The sequence below is a fragment of the Podarcis vaucheri genome, assembly GCF_965113315.1.
Source record: "Podarcis vaucheri genome assembly, chromosome: 11".
Taxonomy (NCBI): domain Eukaryota; kingdom Metazoa; phylum Chordata; class Lepidosauria; order Squamata; family Lacertidae; genus Podarcis; species Podarcis vaucheri.
The window spans coordinates 55,210,428-55,232,501 of record NC_138749.1 but is presented as its reverse complement, the minus strand read 5'-3'; the positions used below and the strand labels follow the sequence as shown (position 1 = coordinate 55,232,501).

At 42.2% G+C, this 22,074-nt stretch overlaps 1 protein-coding gene across 5 annotated transcripts in view; it reads left to right on the top strand.

Moving 5' to 3' along the window:
- Positions 1-22,074, top strand: part of CNTNAP4 (contactin associated protein family member 4) — a gene marked incomplete at its 5' end in the record, with an annotated part of 292,590 nt that overhangs the window by 27,960 nt on the left and 242,556 nt on the right. The gene's annotated exons all lie outside the window — the stretch shown is intronic.

Sequence of the window (22,074 nt, the reverse complement as noted above, 5' to 3'; positions counted from 1 at the left end):
TGAACCACACAGCAAACGCATGCTGTTAGGTGACCTATATAAACATAGTAAATAAAACGAGTAACAGATAAAATAAATGGCATAATTCCCTGGTAGAAGTAAGATTAGACTTTATGACAACATAAACAGAGACCACTGGTGTGTTTCTTTCATCCAGCTTGATATGCAGTTGAGACAGATTGAAGTAAGGTATCTTATTTCTGTTAACTTTCACGAAGTTATCCTGACTTAGCCTTTGGCTCTAGGTGTTTGCATTGTTGTCAAAGTATTTAACTTCATGAAGAATGGTGGTTCTAAGCACAAGCCTTAAATCTATTGGACAGGCAAGGAGGGCCTTTAATTTTATTCAGACGGAATGACAGTAAATCTATATGTAACGTGATTCCTATCAAAAACCTGGATGTATTATCAATAATCCAAACTACGATGTAGTGGTTAAAACTATGAGTAGCAGACTCAAGGATCTTGTAATCAATATGTGCCCGGGACACTCTGTTGATTTATCACAAGAGATAATTGTTATAGGGAGGTTATAAATGTTTAAATAAGGTTCCTCTTTTAAACGTGTCAAGTATTTTAGGAAATTGCCTTGATGTATATTGAATGGTGAGTCTTCCTTTTTGTTCTATAATGGAAGAGTTGCCCTACTTCATGATGTGATCCCTCTTGATTCACTTTGATATTAGTTGATGTTTGCTATCCTTCTTTGTGAAAGCTATATGAATAAATGATTCTGTTGTGATGGATGAAGCTTCCTATTGGAACGAAACTATTAATGAAAACTTAGTTGTCAGACTTCACTAACTCAAGTGGTCCAGAACTCATCTATGTCCATTTGTATTATTTTGCAAGCTTTACAAGCAATGTTTTCAGCCCACCCGTCAAACAGAATGACCAACGGCCACAATCTTGTCCTTATTCATAAGTCTCATGTGTGATGGCAGTAAGGACAATAGCTGCATCACAACATGCACAAAGGCATCTCACTATCACATCTCTGGTCATGTCTCTTTCCCAGCCATGGTATCCAGAGATATTTGGGGTAAGAATAGCATTTTACAAATGAACAATTGTGTTAGATATACATTATTAAAGAAACAGATAAAAGTTTCTGGAAGCTTTCAAGAGGGTTCCAGAATTTTCTTTAGTGTGTAGGAGTGGCACTCTAGGTTTGAGTGATGTCAGCTGGAGGTGCAAATAAAGGGAGGAAGTTGTATGCTGGAATTTCCGCCTGAGGAAAACACACACACACAGTCAGCATGCATGCTGACCACAAGGTTGGAAGTAAGACAATGGGTGCTGCTGATACTGTGAGTTTTGCTGTGTCAGGATTGTTAATTACTGGACTGAGATTATACAATGCTGGAGAGACAGAGAAGGAATGTAAATAGCTGGTATAGAATAGTAACAGAAATGCTTGTGCAACCAGTCAAGCGATAAAGAAGCTCTTGAATGAATTTGAGTATGACTCCTGTTCTTGTCCTCTGCTTCTGGGGAAAGCTCTGCTACAAATAGTAAGAAGTCGTTTTACCAAGGTGCCACCACACAAGCAGAAAAGCGCAGCAGAAGTGTGTGGGCGGTAACCTCTAATAATTTACCCCTATTTCATCTGTGAACTATTGCAAAGTGTGAAGCTGGTGTCATATTTTATATGAATTGGTGCACTTGGAACACATGCTCAGTTATGGGGAGGGGGGAATGAGCCAAACATTTTTTTACGAAACAACTTTTTAAAAAAGTGTTAGACCACCAACTAAATAATTTGGTGGCTGGAGCGGGGTGCTTTCAAACATCCAGCTTTTGTATCAACATTTCCAGGAGCTGGAAATTATTCAAAATATGTAAGAGGTGGGGAATCAAGTTCTGCAGAAGCCTGAATACAAATACAGATATTCTAAAGTGGGTTTTTTAAATGAAATGTTGGTTAGGAATGGGGAAAAAAATCTTGTTTATTTCAGCACTGCTTTTTTATGAATTCAGAAGAACAATATATTGAAGCTCTGTTTTGCATTGAACAAAGCCAGCATCTGAAAGCCAGACATGAGTGCTCTGGCTGAAAATGATTACTAGATTAGCTAGCTCTTCAAACATATAGATAAGATATATATTTTCTGTGTGGGAAATAGTTTGAAGGAAATGGAAGTTCCACTTGTCCTTGTGCTGAGTAGAGCTGATTTGGGATATGATTGCTTTTTTGTTATGCAGCATAGTGTGTGAGGTGTGCAGTTCAGCTAATTCAACTCTGAGCCACTGCAGGTAATTTTTCATATGAAATCTCATCAGCTTTCAAATTCTGAATGCCGACATGTCATCAGCCTCAAAAAACTAACCAGCTGGAGTTTTTTAGCTAGTTGACAGTCATTTATTTACTGAGAGACCTGTGAAAACCTTGTTTTACTTTGATGCAATCCAATTTTGCATTTCCCTTGATATATATAAACCTTCTTTAAATGATTAAATTTTCCAGCATTGTAACAGTAATGGGCTATAATTTTGAATAAACATGAGCAGTTAAATGGAATGATTGTTTTATGGAAATTGCTTTGGCTCTTTCCCAGCTTTTCAAGGCACCTTATTATTTAAATTAAACAACTTTTAGCTAATGATTACATTAAATAACAATATAAATACTGCAAAAAAAATCTGGCTGAATTAAAAAGTAGAAATAATTACTAAAGAGTTACTTTTAAAGCTGGGCATCACCTCCCACATATTCTCATAAGAAAATACTAAGCTAACATTTACTCCATGTCTTACACGGCTTCAAAAATAACAGATGGGCCTGTTTCTTGAGTTAATAAAAAAAGGAGACCTTAGAAACATCCTTGAAAAAGAAAGAACATTTATAGGCTATAACAGTAAATCAAATAATACAGACTTCAACCTAGGGAAGTGTTTGGGGGCTTGCAAGGTCTTCCATGCATAGATACACTTCTCACTTCAAGCAAGTCCCTTGTGCTACATTTGTGGTTGTTTTGGAAGTGTCCCAAGATTCCAGGAACAATTTCAGTCCCTTGATGTGCTACACTCATGAGGAGGGTTTTGTAAGACGATGAGGAAGAGAGACTGCACCACACGCTCAGCCCCAATGTCCACACGTTGAGTCTAGTCATTGGAAGAAAAGCCTTTCTGCATAGTGCTTTACATGCATAGGCTTCCATGTACTCCAGAACCCTGATCATGCAGGGTTCCAGATTGTTTAGAAGTCTAAAAGCATAGGGTTCTATGCTGTTAGACTTTCCTGCTTCAGACAAAGCTCAGTACATGGATGTCTGGTAGGTGGGTTGCATCCAACACTGCGAGCAGGGCAAGCAGCATGGCCCCATGTTCCCTACTACTCATGGAACTACCTTCACAAGGTCTCCTATCAAGTGGCGCAAGGAGCTATTTTCAGACAGAAGAGATACTCACTGTGTATCCTCTTCACACTCACAGCATAGTTTCACATAGAGTGCCCTCAGTCAAGGTAAGAATTTTCAGAATGGCATAAGCTCTCCAAAACAGAGGACGAGTTCAAAGTTGATGGCCATTTATGGCCCTCTTGTTAGCGCCACTGAAAAAATCTTCTTCATGATGGTACTCGTGCGGAAGCTAGAGTACGAAGGAAGAACACCTCAAAGGTGCACAGAAGGCAATTTATTGCTCCGTGTGTTTCATGTTTTTTCTGTTTTTGTTTGTTTGTTTGTTAAAGATTTTATTGGTTTACAAAAGTATGAGCAATGTCTCTCTCTCTATTTTTCCCAAGTAACATATTTACAGATCAGTTTCATTTGTTGAGACATTAGTGCTATATCAGGAAGAAAAGGGGGAAAGAGGGGGGAAAGGTGAGTGGGGGTGGGGTCGGGTGGTGATGTTCCTGGTTTACTTAATATGTATGTGGGGTTTTGTGTCAGTGTCACTTGCGCAGGTTCTCTGCTATTTGCTTGTGTTCCTTTGGTGGTGAGAGAGGCTGGGGTTGGCCTAGGGTGTGGTTGTTTGTTTGTGACTGGCTGTGATGAGCTTTGTTTTCATGTGTGAGTGGAGTGGGTGGGTGTTTGGATCAGTTTAGCCATATTGATTCGTATGCTGTTGATGGATTTTTGTTGGGTTGTGTATGTGATAAAGGGCAGCCATACCAGGGTGAAGGCATCTTCTTCTATTTGTCACCGTGTCAGTTTCAGTTCATTGGTTAATTTTTCTAGTAGGCCTGTTTCCCATACTATTTACTACCATTGTTCCATGCTTACTCCTGACAGGTCTCTCCAATGTCTGGTTATGATGTTTCTGGTTGCTGAAAGTAGGTGGGTTATGAGTTCTTTGTGATGTAAATGGGCATTATTGTCTTGGAAGATGTTTAGTAGGGTCAATTCTGGGGTAATTTCTAGTACTTGCTTCGTTATTTTACATATTTCTTGTATGGCTGTTGTCCAGAATAGTTGGATTTGGGGGCATTCCCACCACATATGGAGGTATGTGCCTGTGGAGGTGCACCCTCTCCAGCTTTTAGGTGAGGTTTCATGTTAAGCGTCTTTCTCATGGGAGTCTATGTTGGGGTTTTTCCATGAAAGAACAAAATCAATCACTTTGTGATGGAATGGGAGATAAGAATTTCTTTTAGATGCGATGGCACCCACAAGAGTAAGAGGTTTAATTCAAAATATACTGGGCAATAACGGCCTAGTGTGCACCTTTCAGATATCACCAAGCATTCGGTTCCTTCTCTCCTCTGTTACTCATATGCAGAACTGGCCTGACCCTGACACAAAGTGACCTGCACTTCCCTCTTGCTGTTTCTGTCCACCTTTCCTCCTTCCCACCCACCCTCCCTGCCCACTCAGTCATGCATACACTCACCCATCTGCAAGGAAATTGGCTTCTGATTCTGGATCAGTGTCTACCATATAGAAAGAGAATGTCTGGAAACTGCTTGTCATGTGACCTGCCCTTAAAATTTGGTGCTTTACAAATGTCAGGAGAATGGCTGCAATTTTGGCAGCCCCCATACAATGACTTCCAGGAATGTTTCAGGTTGCTGTTGGGCCTGCAGCTGATCTAGTGATACACAGAGGGGCAAATTGAATGAATCGACATCTCCACTTGGCCGTACATGCAGCGCCTGCAACAGGCACAATCAGGCAGCGGTGGTTGTATTTTTAGGCTGAGACAATTCCACCCATTTCAATTGCATGGTGCATTAGTTGCAATGTCAGGCTATGGCAACAGAGACCAGCATTCAAATTCCCACTCAGACATGAAACTACTTGGATGACCTTGGGCCAGTTGCCACCTCACAATCACTAGCTTGTTGTGAGAATGAAATGGAGGGGTGTAAGACCTTGGAGCTCCTTGGAGGAAATACAGTGTTTAAAGGAGGTAATAAAAAAGAGGTTGCATGAGTACAGCATCTCTGTGATTTCCTGGCAAGCTCATGAGCTCACTTCCTGTCCCAGTGAAGAATGAAGTCCATGAAGCAGCCCTATGCAGAGATGAACTAACCAATTTAATCACATTTGCTGAGATACATCAGGATTCCCTAATACGCAGATTGTCTTCACTAGGGAAAAGGCCATTAGCATGACAGGTCCTGCCCTGTGGAACTTGCTGCCTGTAGAGGTTCAGTAGGAAATGTCTCTGCCTTCCTTTAGACATCTCATAAAAACTGTACTTTTTAGACCGGGGTGGCCAACTCCCAAGAGACTACGACCTACTCACAGAGTTAAAAACTGGCAGTGATCTACCCCCTTTTGGGGGTTTCAGGTCAAAGTTGTTGAGTTTTCTTTAGGAGAGATAAAGTTGTTGAGCTTCTTTGTGGAGAGCCGGTGATCTACCACAGACATCCAGTGATCTACTAGAAGATCACGATCTACCTGTTGGACATGCCTGTTTTAGACAATGTGATTTCCCCCCCTTTTTAACCAGCCAGTACCTACTGCTGTTTTATTGATATTTTGATAGGTTTTATAGATATTGATTGATGTTACTGAATTTTGTATTATAAGACATCTTCATAAAAGTGCAGATCATAAATATACCAAACTTCCCCACAAATATTAGAGTTAAGGGACTTGCAATTGTTACAGTAGTCCCCCTTCCCCTATTTTCACTATAGCAGACTCTCAAGTGCCATTGCCATCACCAATTGCTATAGTTTTGAAATTCTGGTGATTTATGTAATAGCACTAAATATAGAGAGAGTGATGCAGAAAATGTGTTCCTATTCATAACAATTAAGGTCACGGAACTATGGAGCCATTCTCAATTCCACCGGGCCTTGTTATGTAAAGCTGGTATGTTTCGTCAGTTCATTGTACAGTATATATGTATGTATGGCAAAGCACTTCTGCCTTTGTGGCCATTTAGTGCACATTATTCCAGTCCGCTGATTTATTCATTTCCGCTGCTGTTTTGGCCAATTAATCATATTGGAGAATTGCAGTACTCGGGAGACATGAATATTGTTTACCTGCATTTGTTCTTTTGAACTTGGCTGCTATAGGGAGCTCGCTAGGTTGGTTATTTTATTAGCTGAATGCATACCCGCCAACATTTCTCCAATGAAAATAGGGACGTCCTATTCCATAATGACAATTTTACTATTTATACCTCACATGTCTGTTTTTTTGTTTATTATTGAATTTATATTCCACCCTATAACTGGAGGTCTCAGGACAAAAACAGAACACAAAACCACAAAATATATAATCAAAAGAAAAACAGCAACCCAATAACCTTATTGGGTTGCCTGAGCACTCTGGGCAGCTTCCAACATATCTAGAAACATAATAAAACATGAAACATGAAAAAAACCTCCCTGTACAGGATTGCCTTGAGAGGGTAACTCCATACCTCTAACATTTCTCCAATGAAAATAGGAATGTCCTAAGGAAAAGCAAGACATTCCAGGATCAAATCAGAAACTGGGACGGCTTCTCTAAATCAGGGACATCCCTAGAAAATAGGGACACTTGGAGGGTCTGTGGATACAGTTGTGTCTTTGACACAAGGTGTGAGTAATTATGTTCCAAAGAGACCCGCAATCTCACTACAGTGGTACCTCGGGTTACAGACGCTTTAGGTTACAGACACTTCAGGTTACAGACTCCGCTAACCTAGATATAGTACCTCAGGTTAAGAACTTTGCTTCAGGATGAGAACAGAAATTGCACGGTGGCGGTGCAGCGGCAGCGGAAGGCCCCATTAGCTAATATGGTACCTCAGGTTAAGAACAGTTTCAGGTTAAGAATGGACCTCCAGAACAAATTAATTTCTTAACCCAAGGTACCACTGTACTGATACAGGTGTCATTTTTCAACTTGATGTTGATGAGTTTGGGAGATCTATTGGGGTAGACATAGAAATGTAATCCATAGTATATTTTTTCCCATTTCCATCTTCTCTTAGCAGCTTGTCAGACAGCATAAACCTTTGACACTGGTGCCAATACCCGTATATTTGTTATTTTTAAGCCCTGTGTCATGGTTGAGCAAAAGCTGTGGTCCTGCTACCTCAGTATGGCCCCACAACCAATGATGCTTGCCTGCACGGGGCCAGGTAGACCTCTTTCATCCCACCCCCCCAACAATGCCTATTAGCTCATACCTAGTGTAGCATCTCTTCAAAGCGATGATATGTTAGGGCCAATCTTATGCACTTTAAAATGGCTCAGTGCACGAAGCAGCAGCATCCCACAGCTTCTTTCAATGCCTGTGAGCCCCACTGCTACCATACACTTCACCCCACTCATTGATATCCCACCCCTGCTGCCGAATCTGCTGCTTCTCCTGCTATCCACTCACCTGTTTAGTAAACCTACTGTACTGTAGTCTTGCACAGAAAGGCCCAGTAATGGAGTTGGGGTAAGAGAGGGCAAAACAAGAGAGAGAGAGGGCCCAGTGATGTCAGGCAACCCATAGACCAAAAAGACCTGGAGCCAACCCTAATTCTCATATATATATATATATGGGACGTGGGTGGCGTTGTGGGCTAAACCACAGAGCCTAGGACTTGCCGATCAGAAGGTTGGCGGTTTGAATCTCCACGACGGGGTGAGCTCCCGTTGTTGGGTCCCTGCTCCTGCCAACCTAGCAGTTCGAAAGCACGTCAAAGTGCAAGTAGTTAAATAGGTACCGCTCTGGCGGGAAGGTAAACAGTGCTCTGGTTTGCCAGAAGTGGCTTAGCCATGCTGGCCACGTGACCCGGAAGCTGTACGCTGGCTCCCTCGGCCAGTAAAGCAAGATGAGCACTGCAACCCCAGAGTCGACCACAAGTGGACCTAATGGTCAGGAGTCCCTTTACCTTTACCTAAATATTAATTATTGGTTTTTACACGTTTTCCAAACATAACATCCAATCTTAATCAACATAACAGACCTTTGGCTATCACAGCCTAGGACTTCCATCAACCTTGACTGATGGTTTTCTGACTTCCTTTCTAATTTTGCACTTTATTATTATAGTTATTGCTGTAAAATCCCAATCCCCAATAAACTCCTTCTTAGTCCTCTTTTGCAATAATTCATATAGTTATCCTTACAAAACTTCTTGTAAATACCGGTTTTTCTGTGATTCGCGCATGCGTAGAAGCAACTTCAGCACATGCTGCCATCTGCACATGCGCAGAAGCGCGCTGCCGCCGAATGCACCTGTACACAATGGTGCTTCTACCAGCGACCTGGATTGACTTCGGACGGACATCCGGAACGGATTATGTCCGTAAATACAGGTTCCACTGTAACACAGGCAACTTTGCAATCATATAAAAGACAGCAAGGTCCCTGAAACAGGGGTGACTCAGACCCTTTATATACTAACAAAGAATTCCACCTTGGAGCCTCACGGCCATCACCAGACTGGCCCCTCCACGTAGCTGTGGTTCAAAGGCAATAATGGCAGTGAGTCAGCATCTGCCTCACACTGAGAAAAGGAAGATTGTTTTATGCTATAATAGATGAAATCACATTAATCCATCTGAATTAATTGTGGATCCATCCAAGTGCTTCACCCGGTGGAGGGGGGGGATTTGGCCTTTAGTCTACTCTTGTGGTTACACTTAACAGTCTTAAACTCTCTTTATGGAACATTAAGTACTGTTAGACTTTGATCTGCATCATCAGCTACAAATATAAATAAATCAACTCTACAGGCATCAGTTGACAACATGAAATAATGCATACTATTATTGCCGGGCTCCAGCTAAGGAGAGTCATTTCACCCAAGCCCAAGACCTCACCTGTGGGGCAAGAAGCCTTCCCCGCTGCATGTTATTACCTCCATCCAACGTAAAGTTTGTAAAGTTTCCTGTTCTTGTTATTTGCTTGAGGAAGTGGGAAAGTGATGGGAAAGGGCAAGTAGTTGTTTGGGTGACTGTAAGCGCTTTTGCAAGTAGTCCCCAGATCAGAGAAATCAGGGCTCAAATTGAAGTGAGGTCGGAAAAGGTATGCTGGCATTCATTTATTTAGAGGAGAGGGATGAGGATCAGATGGAAGATATATTGATCCAGCATTTCATTCTCAAAATCGCCAACCAGGTGCCATGGGAAGCCCGCAGCAGTGCATGAGTGCAAAAACACCCTCCCCTCTTGTATACCGCAAGCTACCTCCAATTGGGACACAGGTGGCACTGTGGTCTAAACCACTGAGCCTCTTGGGCTTGCCAATCAGAAGGTCGGCAGTTTGAATCCCCTTGATGGGGTGAGCTCCCATTGCTCGGTCCCAGCTCCTTCCTACCTAACAGTTTGAAAGCACGCCAGCGCAAGTAGATAAATAGGTACAGCTGAGGCAGGAAAGTAAATGGCATTTCCATGTGCTCTGGTTTCCGTCACGGTGTCCCATTGTGCCAGAAGCTCAATGGTCAATCACGAGACATCCGGCAGCTTCTAATCACAGATACCAGCAGCCTCCAAGCAAGCAAACTTGCCTTATTATTGCTGCCTAGCATCCCACTGCCAGAGGATTGCCTCCTTCCACTCACCACTTTGCCTCCTCCAAGTGAAAGAAACCTGGGCAGTGCTGAATGTCATATCCATTGACAGGTGTGTCCTTCTGGAAACAGAAAAAGGCTTTCCCCTTGGCCTGCCTTTATATCCACTCTGTGCTTTTGTGACATCACAAGAAACCCACAGCCAATGGCAACAGCTGGAGAGGCATCATCTTCATTGCTTTGATCCTCACAATGGCGGGTGGACCTATCAGTGATTGTGTGCTTGTTTATTCGGGATGCGGGTGGAGCTGTGGTCTAAACCACTGAGCCTCTTGGGCTTGCCCATCAGAATGTCAGCAGTTTGAATTCCTTCGATGGAGTGAGTTCCCATTGCTCTGTCCCAGCTCCTGCCAACCTAGCAGTTCGAAAGCACTCCAGTGCAAGTAGATAAATAGGTACCACTGCAGAGGGAAGGTAAATGGCATTTCCATGCACTCTGGCTTCTGTCACAGTGTCCCATTGCACCAGAAGCGGTTTAATCCTGCTGGCCACTTGACCTGGAAAGCTGTCCGACAAACGCCGGCTCCCTCGGCCTGAAATGGAGATGAGCACTGCAACTCCATAGGCGCCTTGGACTGGACTTAACCATCCAGGAGTCCTTTAACTTTCCCTTTTTTACCTCCAGTTCTGGGCATACCTATACTAGCAGCTTTATCTTCCACAAATGTGCCTATTCCCCCTTTAAAGTCATCCAGTTGGTAGCCACTGATTCGTTCATAGCAGTCACATATGGGGTTTATATCCTCTGTGACCCCAAAGTCTCATTCCTGATCAGTCTCTGCCAGTTCCCCCAATCTGCCCAAGCTACTGTTCCTGTTAATATGAGGGATGAGAGCTTTAAAGAGCACCGTGTGGAAGTCAGCCTAAAGCCATCATTTTAGAAGAAGCTCTGAGACTGTGTCACAGGAAGATTTTAGAAGCATTCCTATTTTAAAAAAAACAACCATCTTACAATCATGCTGCCTGATTAATTAAATATTTTTCATTTAATTAATGGGTTTTGCAGCCCTAATGAATTTCCCTGATAGCATAGTCATTCAGAGCAAACAATCATGATATTTGTGTGGGTGGTAAAATTGTGAGCAGAGGAACACATTCACTTTTAATTGGGAATACCCCTTTGAAAAGAAACGGAAATTTCAAAGGCTCCACAACTGACCGAACTCAGTGGGAAAACTCCCATTGTTCTGAATGGATCTGGAAGGTACAGGTAATTGCCACATGTACTTGTTAGGGCAATTTCACTTCATGCTGACTTAACATTATCTGATTCCTAAAATCAATGGGACCATTGCTGTTGCCTTCAATGGATGGAACACATGGTTCCCATGTTCTTCTCCATTGTGTAAAAGAATTGGGACAAGATTTCCTTTTATTGATGGGTTATTACTGCGTTTTGACAATACCCTGTCATCATCTTCTTTGTAAGGACCTCAGAAGAGATCCATGGTTTGTGGGTAAATAATGGATATATTATAAAGTGCTCCACAGCTCTGTTATCAGTAGGCTTTCTACTAGTTATTCTGTAATTACTTTTCAGATTTATCGCACGGTGCTTTACAGCAGCTAGCCCAATGGTGAATTGTATCATGCATAAATCATAAACAATTGCTGGACTCTCCAGTATTTATTTAAATATACTATGGTAAGGCAGAACTCCTTTCTTCATCTAAGAGGCTCTAATTATTTAGACAGATGATGTTGTTACCCTCCGAGGATTTCTTTGCAGTGGATATAGCATTGATAAATCTAATCATAAGTGCTCATAAATTTTGGAAATGCAATATTGAATCATATGGTGTTCTTAAAATGAAAACCCAGGGAAGAATAATTAGTGTAGCCAACCAAATCAAGGTGATTTTAAAAACCTATTTTGTTCAGTTAATGCCTCCAAAACATATTGGACTCAACTCTGCTTATGCAGGCACCATTTTCATTTGACTGGGAGTTTTTTTTCTTCCCTTCCAGTAAGAACTCAGTCTAATGGTGATGCCGTCTTCTCACCAGGTTCATCTGCTGAAGTGTGAATATCTTTACGTAATCCTTATTACCTTGGAACATTTTAAACTTTAATCTTTAATTTGCCGCAAGTACCAAAGTCTGAAAAAGTTGAGGTCTGCTGTACATTACATTACGTCAGTTGAAATGAAATATAATTTGACAAAATAGTTGGAGCGTATTCAAATCAGGAAATAAATTTTCAATATTGGTTCTAACCCACTTACCCTGAGGTACAAAAAAAAAGGAGAGAAAAAATGGATTTGGGCTCAGTTGGGAGTACAAGAGATTAAAGTAATTTTCAAAAGGCACTGAAAGTGTGATCCGCAACACAACCATTGATCCATTGGGGTTATTTTGATTCCAGTAACTGTCTTTCAAGATATTGATATTGCTCCCATACACAGGCTCAATGCCTAGGCATCCCTGTTATTGAAAAAGAATGTAAAAAGTAAATTCAGTTTGTAAGTATTGTCCAAATAAACTATACTTTTAATATATCAAACTTGATAATTTTATGGCAAACCAAGTTATACACAATACATTTTACGTTTCTAAAGTTTGATCTGTGAAATGCACAAAACAAATTATGTACTGCACATTTTTTAAGATGACCTAAAAAAAATTGGCCTCCTATCACCATCCTTAACTTCAGCATTTCCAGAAATCACACAACACTGGGTGATAATCAATGTTAGTCACACTCAGAGCTGATCTCCTAAAATCAGTGGATAAGTAATTCTATTGCTTTCATATTCTGTTCTGAGGATGTCTAACACTGCATATCACCCACTGGATTCAAATACTGAATTTCATTTTATTCCTCCCTCCCAATCCCTTTTTCTTTTGTGTTGTGTCTTTCAGATTGTAAGCTTCCAGGCCTACTGATGCTTGTTAGTCTCTCTGGAAGCCTTCTTTGGCTGAGGAGTGGTTAAAAATAAATTAATTCCACTTGTTTTATGGAATCAAGGCAAGTCAAGACCTCTCAGCTCCCACACTGAAAAACAATTTTTTAAAAAAATCCTCACAGAACTGTAGTGAGGATGGCTGAATAAACATGCAATATTTTTGCAAAGTAACATGTAAATAACTTAAAATAACCTATGGAAAATTTCCCCTAAATACTTGAGGGCAAGATGATGGCTTTAGATCATTATCATTTGGGAGGTTACTTTAGGTTTGGGACAGACTGTCTGGACAAAGGGACAAGAACAGGCGAACCATTGAATTTTTTCTCATTGCATGAAAGGTACTTACTTTCAGGTCCTTGGTACTCTTTAAATGCTTGACTTAGCCACATAATTCCTTGGGAAAGCCTCATCATTGAATGGCAGCTTCTGGGAACATAGGAAGTTGCCTTATGATAGAAGTGGGTCCTGAGACCCTCAAAATAAAATTTGAACAAAATTGGTGAAGCAGAAAAGAGTTTATTGATTACAAAATGTTCATTGCAAGAGAGGGTGTCCAGATTGGGCACACCCGAAATTGACACCGCATATGCTTTTATTCCCTATCTCTGAAGCGCAAAGATCTCTTTCTTGTTTCCCCATTGGCTGGGTACTTGAAACCTTTACAGCCTATCTTAACCACCTAATTTCTATCCTAAAATCTCCGCCTTGGTTGACATCTCCCATTACCCTGATTTCGACAGCCACCCCTCCTGTTAATTTTTCTCCTTATTTAGTCCATGTTTCTTATGTTTTAACACGTTAACTCAAGCGACAAAGCCATATCCTGACCACTGGCAGGTGTAAACGAGTGCTATACAGTGGTACCTTGCAAGACGAATGCCTCGCAAGACAAAAAACTCGCTAGACGAAAGGGTTTTTTGTTTTTTGAGCTGCTTCACAAGACGATTTTCCCTATGGGCTTGCTTTGCAAGACGGAAACGTCTTGCAAGTTTGTTTCCTTTTTCTTAACACCGTTAATACAGTGGCGACTTGACTTCGAGGAGCAACTCATAGAACGCGGTGTGGTAGCTTTTCTTGAGGTTTTTAAAGACTTTGGTGATTTTTGAAGCTTTTCCAAAACTTTCCCGACACCGTGCTTCGCAAGACAAAAAAAATTGCAAGACGACAAAACTCGCAGAACGTATTAATTTCGTCTTGCAAGGCACCGCTGTACCTGCTGAAGCATACAAATAAACTGTTTCCCAGCTGCAAGCTATCCTACATACGAACATCTTAACCGCAAGCTGTTCTAAATATGAGTGTAAGCAAGTCTGGGGCCGTTTGTGGTTGCGTGTCAAGGCCCCCAAGCCAGCCCCCCTGTTAGACTCAAGAAATTCACACTGACACAGAATTTTGGTTTAAGGTTAATGGGCAAAATTTTGGCCACAACTTTATTGATTACAGCAAATGTGAGTGGTATTGGCTTAGACATTGGCAAAAGACTATATCGGGCTCCTGCCCCCTTTGCAGAAAGTCAGTAAGGGTAAACCACCAAAAGAGGGAGTCACTTCGGGGGAACCCGCCTGCAGCTCTCCTCGTTGTTCCCAGAGGCCCTCAGTCGGACTTCGGACAGGATCCAGGCCATGGATTCCTTTAATGGAATACCCATGGACAACGGAGGGGCAGGTGATGGCCGACCTCCCCTCCCCCACACATCAGTAAGCCAATGCCTAACTACCAAACCTTACAAAGTTGTGACGATTGCTAAGAGGTAGGCGAAAACCAAATGGCCAGTGCCAGTCTGCCAAATGGGAAAAATTCCTACCTGGTCCCCGTCCCAAGACAGCCGAGCAACTGAAATCCAAAGAAAGGCCAGAGGACACCTAAATTAAAGAGCGGGTGGGCAGGTGTTTGGCAGTGTGAAGCAAGTGCTTGGCACATGTCACACTGCCGCCTTTATACCCCCTCACAACCACGCCGTTCAAAATGATTGGCCAAGAGGCCTGGGGTGATTGTGGTGCAACCCTGGCATAAGAGTATTACTCCACCCATGCCAGGGAGGGGAGGAACTGGGTTGAGGGCCTGCCTGCAACCAGGACCATCTTTTAAGATGATCCTATTTGCCTAACAGGGACGTGGGTGGCGCTGTGGGTTAAACCACAGAGCCTAGGACTTGCTGATCAGAAGGTCGGCAGTTTGAATCCCCGCGACGGGGTGAGCTCCCGTTGCTCGGTCCCTCCTCCTGCCAACCTAGCAGTTTGAAAGCACGTCAAAGTGCAAGTAGATAAATAGGTAAAGGTAAAGGTACCCCTGCCCGAACGGGCCAGTCTTGACAGACTGTGGGGTTTGTGCGCCCATCTCACATTTATTGGCCGGGGGCCAGCGCTGTCCGGGGACACTTCCGGGTCACGTGGCCAGCGTGACATCGCTGCTCTGGCGAGCCAGAGCCGCACACGGAACGCCGTTTACCTTCCCGCTGGTAAGCGGTACCTATTTATCTACTTGCACCCGGAGGTGCTTTCGAACTGCTAGGTGGGCAGGCGCTGGGACCGAACAGCGGGAGATAAATAGGGGAAGGTAAATGGTGTTTTCGTGTGCTGCTCTGGTTCGCCAGAAGCGGCTTAGTCATGCTGGCCACATGACCCGGAAGCCGTATGCTGTCTCCCTTGGCCAATAAAGCGAGATGAGCACCGCAACCCCAGAGTCAGCCACGACTGGTCAGGGGTCCCTTTACCTTTACCTTTATTTGCCTTACAGTGGCAGCATTGTGGCCCAGGTGAAAAAGCAATGTTATCATTCCTCACAACTTATACCAGGTACAACCGTTGGCCCATCTCGTTGATTGACAGCAGCGCTCCAGGCTTTCCTACAGAACTTATTCCAGCCCTTCCCAGAGATGCCAGGGACTAAATGTGAAACTCTCTGGTTGCAAAACCTGTGTTCTATGACCAAACAATGGTCCAGCCTCTTTTGCAACCAGTGCACCAGTGATGGATGTTCTAGACACCAGAACAGGTGGAGGAGGGAAAGCAACTCATTAACGGTAGCAATAACTATGTATTTTAAATTAATTATGTTTTCTTATCAGAATTAAGGTAATTTCAACAACAGTTAAATTACTGTCTGGTTGTTTGCCAGGTTTGGTGGGAGTGGTTTTTTTTTTTTTTTTAGTGAAACACATAATGAAAATGTGCTACCTTCCCAGCTATAATGGGAGGGGGATATAAAGAGAGTGACAATTTAATAATCTAGTGAGTATTCATAAGGCAGACTTATTTCAGAGGAGAATGACATTCTAAATAGTTATCAAATTAGTTGAAAGATATTATACAATGATATGCAGAAAAACCTTTTAAAAATATATCCTTCTGTTTCCTTTGTATATTAATACAATATCATTTTTCATTTAAATTGGAGACCCATCTTACCTCCATTAATTTATTCATAAGCCCTATTGTGTTCTCTTTCAAGGTCTTACTGTTTTATTACCATACTATTAATACACTGCATGTGTATTCTAAGAATTTACATATTGAATTAACCTTTCCTACCTGCCCACAAAATGTTTGCACATGTTGGTAAAAGTGAAATGAACCATTTAACCTATCTCCTTATTCTCCACAAGGTAACGTTGATGTGATTTATAGCTTCAGAAAACAATGGTATTGCTTTTTAATAGCAAAATTCAAACTACTGTAGGCACTATCCTAGATTACAGGGGGAAATGTGGATTAAAGTTTAGGAATACGGTTAAATTCAAGTGAAGGACTAACAGAATCTATTCTTAGTGTCAGTGCTAAGGTCCAGGATATTCAAAACACTATCATGGTGACTCTGAGCATTGCAAAAGTCACCCCCTGCCCGCCCCACTACAATACTGCCACAATTTATGTATATATCTGAGATCAGGAATGCAATCTTCCAGGAAATAAGCATGGCTTAAACCGTGGCATCACATGCTACTCTAAAAACCACACAAGCGTACACAGTTCGGTTAGGCCGTATCACATAGCAAGAGCAATTATTTTTAAATTCTGCTCACGCTGTAATACCCATTTTGGATGCAATCCAGCTCCTTTAAAATCAATGCTCTTTAAAATCAATGCCAGTCTTACCACTGTCTTCAATGGGAGAAACATTTGTGCTTTCTAAAGACCCCTTCTGGTATCTGATGTGGAGTGAATTGACTTAAAATTTCCCCGAGAGAGAGAGAAAAAAAATGACTTCATACCTGAATATTCCAAATACCGAGGTTATCTTATTACACAGAATGCTTTGTTTATCTTAGACAGTCGGCAAGCGCCATCCATGCATGTTTTAAGATGATAGCTAATATCTGATGGGAAATGCTTTGTATTGCTAACAAATTAGAAGTTTAATCTGTCATGCTGCATTATCTGTTTCAATTGTATTCTAGTTCCTACCAGACTACCATGTCCGCCATTTTTTATTTAGGAAAAAAAAATGACAGTGTACAGACCGTTTATTAAAATCAATGATTCCCATGTGTTTTCGTGATTACTGAAAATGACTGTTATGAATATGAATTATATGTGAGCTAGGAATGCAGATGTTGCATTTTGTTTTTATTTATTTTTTGCATTGCTCTCCTGCTTTTCTTGTAGCTTGGGACACAAGGTGGTATATAAGTGACTCCCAGCTAGTCAACCATCTGGGTGCAAGGCAGCTTCAGTACAGTGGTTGACTCATGTGCCTTCAGACCATATGCGTGGATATTGGTGGAGAAGTGTGGGATGAACACAAGAGCTGTAATGCCTGCATAGGCCTTCAGTTATTACAATAGTCCACTTAGTTCAAGTCATTTGGTTACTGCTGCATACAGCTCTACACAGGTGGTCTAAACCACTGAGCCTCTTGGGCTTGCTTGTTGGCGGTTTGAATCCCCACAATAGAGTGAGCTCCCGTTGCTCTGTCCCAGCTCCTGCCAACCTAGCAGTTCGAAAGCACGCCAGTGCAAGTAGATAAATAGGTACCGCTGTGGCGGGAAGGTAAATGGCATTTCTGTGTGCTCTGGTTTCCATCACAGTGTTCCATTGCACCAGAAGCAGTTTAGTCATGCTGGCCACATGACCTGGAAAGCTGTCTGTGGACAAATGCCGGCTCCCTCGGCCTGAAAGCGAGATGAGTGCCGGAACCCCACAGTCGCCTTTGACTGGACTTAACCATCCAGGGTTCCTTTACCTTTTTACCTTTACCTTACAGCTCCCGACCACCTTAAGAAAAATCTGTCTTGATCTTAAATATTTATTATCTTAATGTCTTAGTAAATGCTAAATAGACAATAGTGCTCTCTAGTTTATAAATGTGCAAACTACACGTCATGATATAGCACTGTTTTACAATGTAATAAATAAATTTAGGGACCTGATAAGATTGATCTAGACATAATACTGCGAGACGCAGGTGGCACTGTGGTCTGAACCACTGAGCCTAGGGCTTGCCGATCGTAAGGTCGGTGGTTCGAATCCCCACAACGGGGTGGGCTCCCGTTGCTCGGTCCCTGCTCCTGCCAACCTAGCAGTTCAAAAGCACGTCAAAGTGCAAGTAGATAAATAGGTACTGCTCTGGTGGGAAGGTAAACAGTATTTCCGTGCGCTGCTCTGGTTTCGCTAGAAGCGGCTTAGTCATGCTGGCCACTTGACCCGGAAAAACTGTCTGTGAATAAACGTCAGCTCCCACGGCCTGTAAAGCGAGGTCAGCGCCGCAACCCGAGAGTCGTTCGCGACTGGACTTAACTGTCAGGGGTCCTTTACCTTTACCTTTAGACATAATACACATCTGTGTGGATTCTTTCCTTTAGTCTTCCAGCATATGTAGGCTCAGGCTGAAATCATGGATGCACAAATAAGCACTGTTGATTTTGATGGAAATTCTGAATTAGCTGGGATAGGGAACTGGTGACCCTGCGTAAATTGCTGAAGTATGGCTGACATCATCCCTAACCAATGGCCTTCCTGCCTGCTGCTGATAGGAATGGAGTCTGGCAACATCTGGAGGGCCAGGTGGGATAAAAATGCAATAAATAAATAAATAAATAAATAAATAAATAAACAAATAAACAAATAAACAAATAAACAAATAAACAAATAAAATCAAACATCATTTCTACATTGTAGGACGTGATCTTAGTTTAGCTAGACTAAACAGTGCTGACAAAGTCCCAACCTAAACTTATTACTGTTATTATTTATTGTTTGTAAACTGCCCTTCATCCGTAAATCTCAGGGCAGTTCACAGTATAAAAATACAATAAAAAATACACAATAAAAACAAGAATAAAAACAGCCTGAACCCACAACTCCTTACCTCATCTTGTGTTGGTCTACTCAGAAATTAGTTCCACCGAGTTAAATGATGTGTTTGTATACTGTTGTAGTCGAACAGTCCAAGTTCATGCATATATTCTCAGCAGTAAGTCTCACTGAGTTCAATGTGGCTTACGCTCACGTAAGTGCATATACCATATACCAAATCATTTCCTCTGTAGTAATGAACATAATTACTCCAGAGTATGTTAAAGTTAGGAAAGTGCTCATGATTCTTGCCTCTAGCATGGCCCAGAATGCATGATTTGGCAAAGCAAGAAATTCTGAGTGTAAACAGACTTCATTTTATTTGAAAGCTGCGGATGCCAAATCTCTCAAGCATCATCATAATCCTTTCTGAATTCCAAAGGGGAAAGAGCTAAATCATTTCCTCATTTTGCATCTGCAACCTTTGCCGCCATGCTGCTTGGAGAAATCTCGCGCCCGCTCTTTTATTAAATCTGCATTGAAATTACGGTAGATTGTGGAATTAGGTTTTAGATAACGTGAATGAGCCTTAATTTGGCTGATGGGCCAATATTTATTTATATGTTGATCTACACTCTCCTGTGTCTGCATTTCATCTCCCCCAGGCCTTTCCTTTTAATTGCATTTCAGCTTTTCTCCTCCCATGCAATGTTCTCTCTTCATTTCCCTCTTTTGGCTTGCTCCGCTCATTTACAGACATCTGGTTTTTAAACTGCTACTATTATAAGTAAAGTCAATATACCGCTCCATCAGCCCCTGGCACCACTGGTACCACAAGCAACTGTCTGCCTTCTTTCCCCCCACCCTTCTTTCCCCCTGAAGACTGCTTGAGCTAACTTTGCAACCTGTTCACTCTTCAGGCCCGAAGTCTGATAGTCTGCTTCAGCTTTTTCTGCCGCTCCTTGCAGATCAGCATCCCAATGAGCAGACTCAACTTTGTGGATTGCATGCAGCCCCCTTTGTCTCTGCTTGATGCATGCAAATGATGATCTGGCAGTCAGTATCACTATCCCGGGTGTCATGAATGAGCCAGCCCCCAAGGGAAGTTTGCAGCCAGCTCCCAGGGAAGGAAGTAGCCGCAAGAGAGAGGGTTAACTGCAAGACAGGAGGATTATAACCAAGAGCCAACTCTCCCCCGCCATTAGGAATGCCAACTGATAGCAGAGTTGCGGAGAGTCAGACGGCAGCTTGCCGGCGCGCCAGTGAAGGACAAAATGAAACAAAAGCAGCTCAGAGAGTGGAAAGGACCACAGAAGTACATTATCAGTGAATGTGGAAGGGTGGAAGCTGACCCTCTTAGCCCAAGGTCTAGGCATATGGGGGGGGGGTCTTCAAGACAGAATACATCACAAGAGGAAGTACAGCTGTTTCTGGTCTCGCCGGAAACACCCTCCTTAGAAGGGACATCTTTGATTTATGGTGGATGGCTGTGGTCACCCCTCCGGTGAACTCTGGTTTTTTTTGCAATAAATCTTTTTAATTAACTACGCTCGTTTGTTACCAAGACTCCCTGACACAGATGCTGGTGTTTTTTAAAGAATTTTTTTTAAAACTACAGCCAGGAATTTGGTTGGATATTGATATCAGTTGCGCATATCAACCTTGCTGATCTCTCTTATATTTGGCCTTATGAACCTTTCATTTCTGGCCATTCTCACTCCCATCTCTCATGTTGTTTTGAAATGACAAATCGATTCCTCTTCACCGAGGGATCGCGTTGCGATCGGATCCCTGAGCACCCACCACCACCCTGTGTGGGCAGGGCTAAGCTCTGCTTCACTCTGGTTGGTGGCTTTCCGAGTCACTTAGCCCCTAAAGCCAATCGCTTGGCTTGGGGGGTGGCTGGGAAACCCTTATTATACCTTGCACATTGTTTGCTGGTTCTCTTGCCTTTGTGCAGCAGATCCCCTGCCCACCCTCCCTTTACTTAGGTTCGTCTGGCCTTGCTATGGACATTGTTGGTCCCCTGTTTTGCAATGGGGGCCCGGTAGGAATTTTTCCATCTGACAAATTGGAGGAGCCATTTGGTTTTCGCCTACCATGTAGCAACTGTCACAATTTTGTAAGGATTGGCAGTTAGTCCCTTGATTGTCAGGGGTCCCTTTACCTTTATTAAGATAAATTCAATAGTGTGAATAAGTTTTGATGGATGCAGTAATGGAATACTGAATGGTATAGTTTTTGTAAAATATGCAGGGATTTATGATATGCAAAATGAACCGTGGAAAGAGAAGAAGGGAAGTCAATCATGTTTTAAGGATGCAAGATGAGTAATTTAAATTGTAAAACAGAAAAATTAATAAAAATTATATATATAAAGAAGCTGATGCTTCTAGCTTTGTATTCATTTGAATGCCAACTAATTGGCCACCACTGGAAACAGAATACTGGGCTACTTCATTCGCAGTTCTTACACTGTTCTTCCAAAAGGTCTTGTACCGAGGAAAATCCCAGCAGACTCTGTGCACCCTAGGTAAACAGCCACAAAATGAGGCTACCCAAATAACGTGAATATAGGAATTCAGCGTAAATAAGAAAACTCTGCATGCATACTGATTTGCATGACCACAACCCCTCTACGAAGAACAAAGGTGCTTGAAACCCCTTTGTGCAGATATTGAGAACTATTAGTGCTGGTTCTTTCACATCAGGATTTCTTGTACGGATATAATTGTTTTTGTTTTTCCTAGCTCCCTAAGAAATTATTGCTTTGGATAGGATGCTCAATGAATTAGAATTAATTCCTTCTTTAAAGGCAGATGTGATATTGTAAACCCTTATAGCTTCACTGAACACATCTCTTGGTAGAAGGCAAGATTCAGCATTGATCCTCTTTTACTCTGCTGAGTGCAACCAAAGAGACTGCTCTTGACCCATCCAGCACTATTTATTGGACCTATTGGTTACCTTTCCAA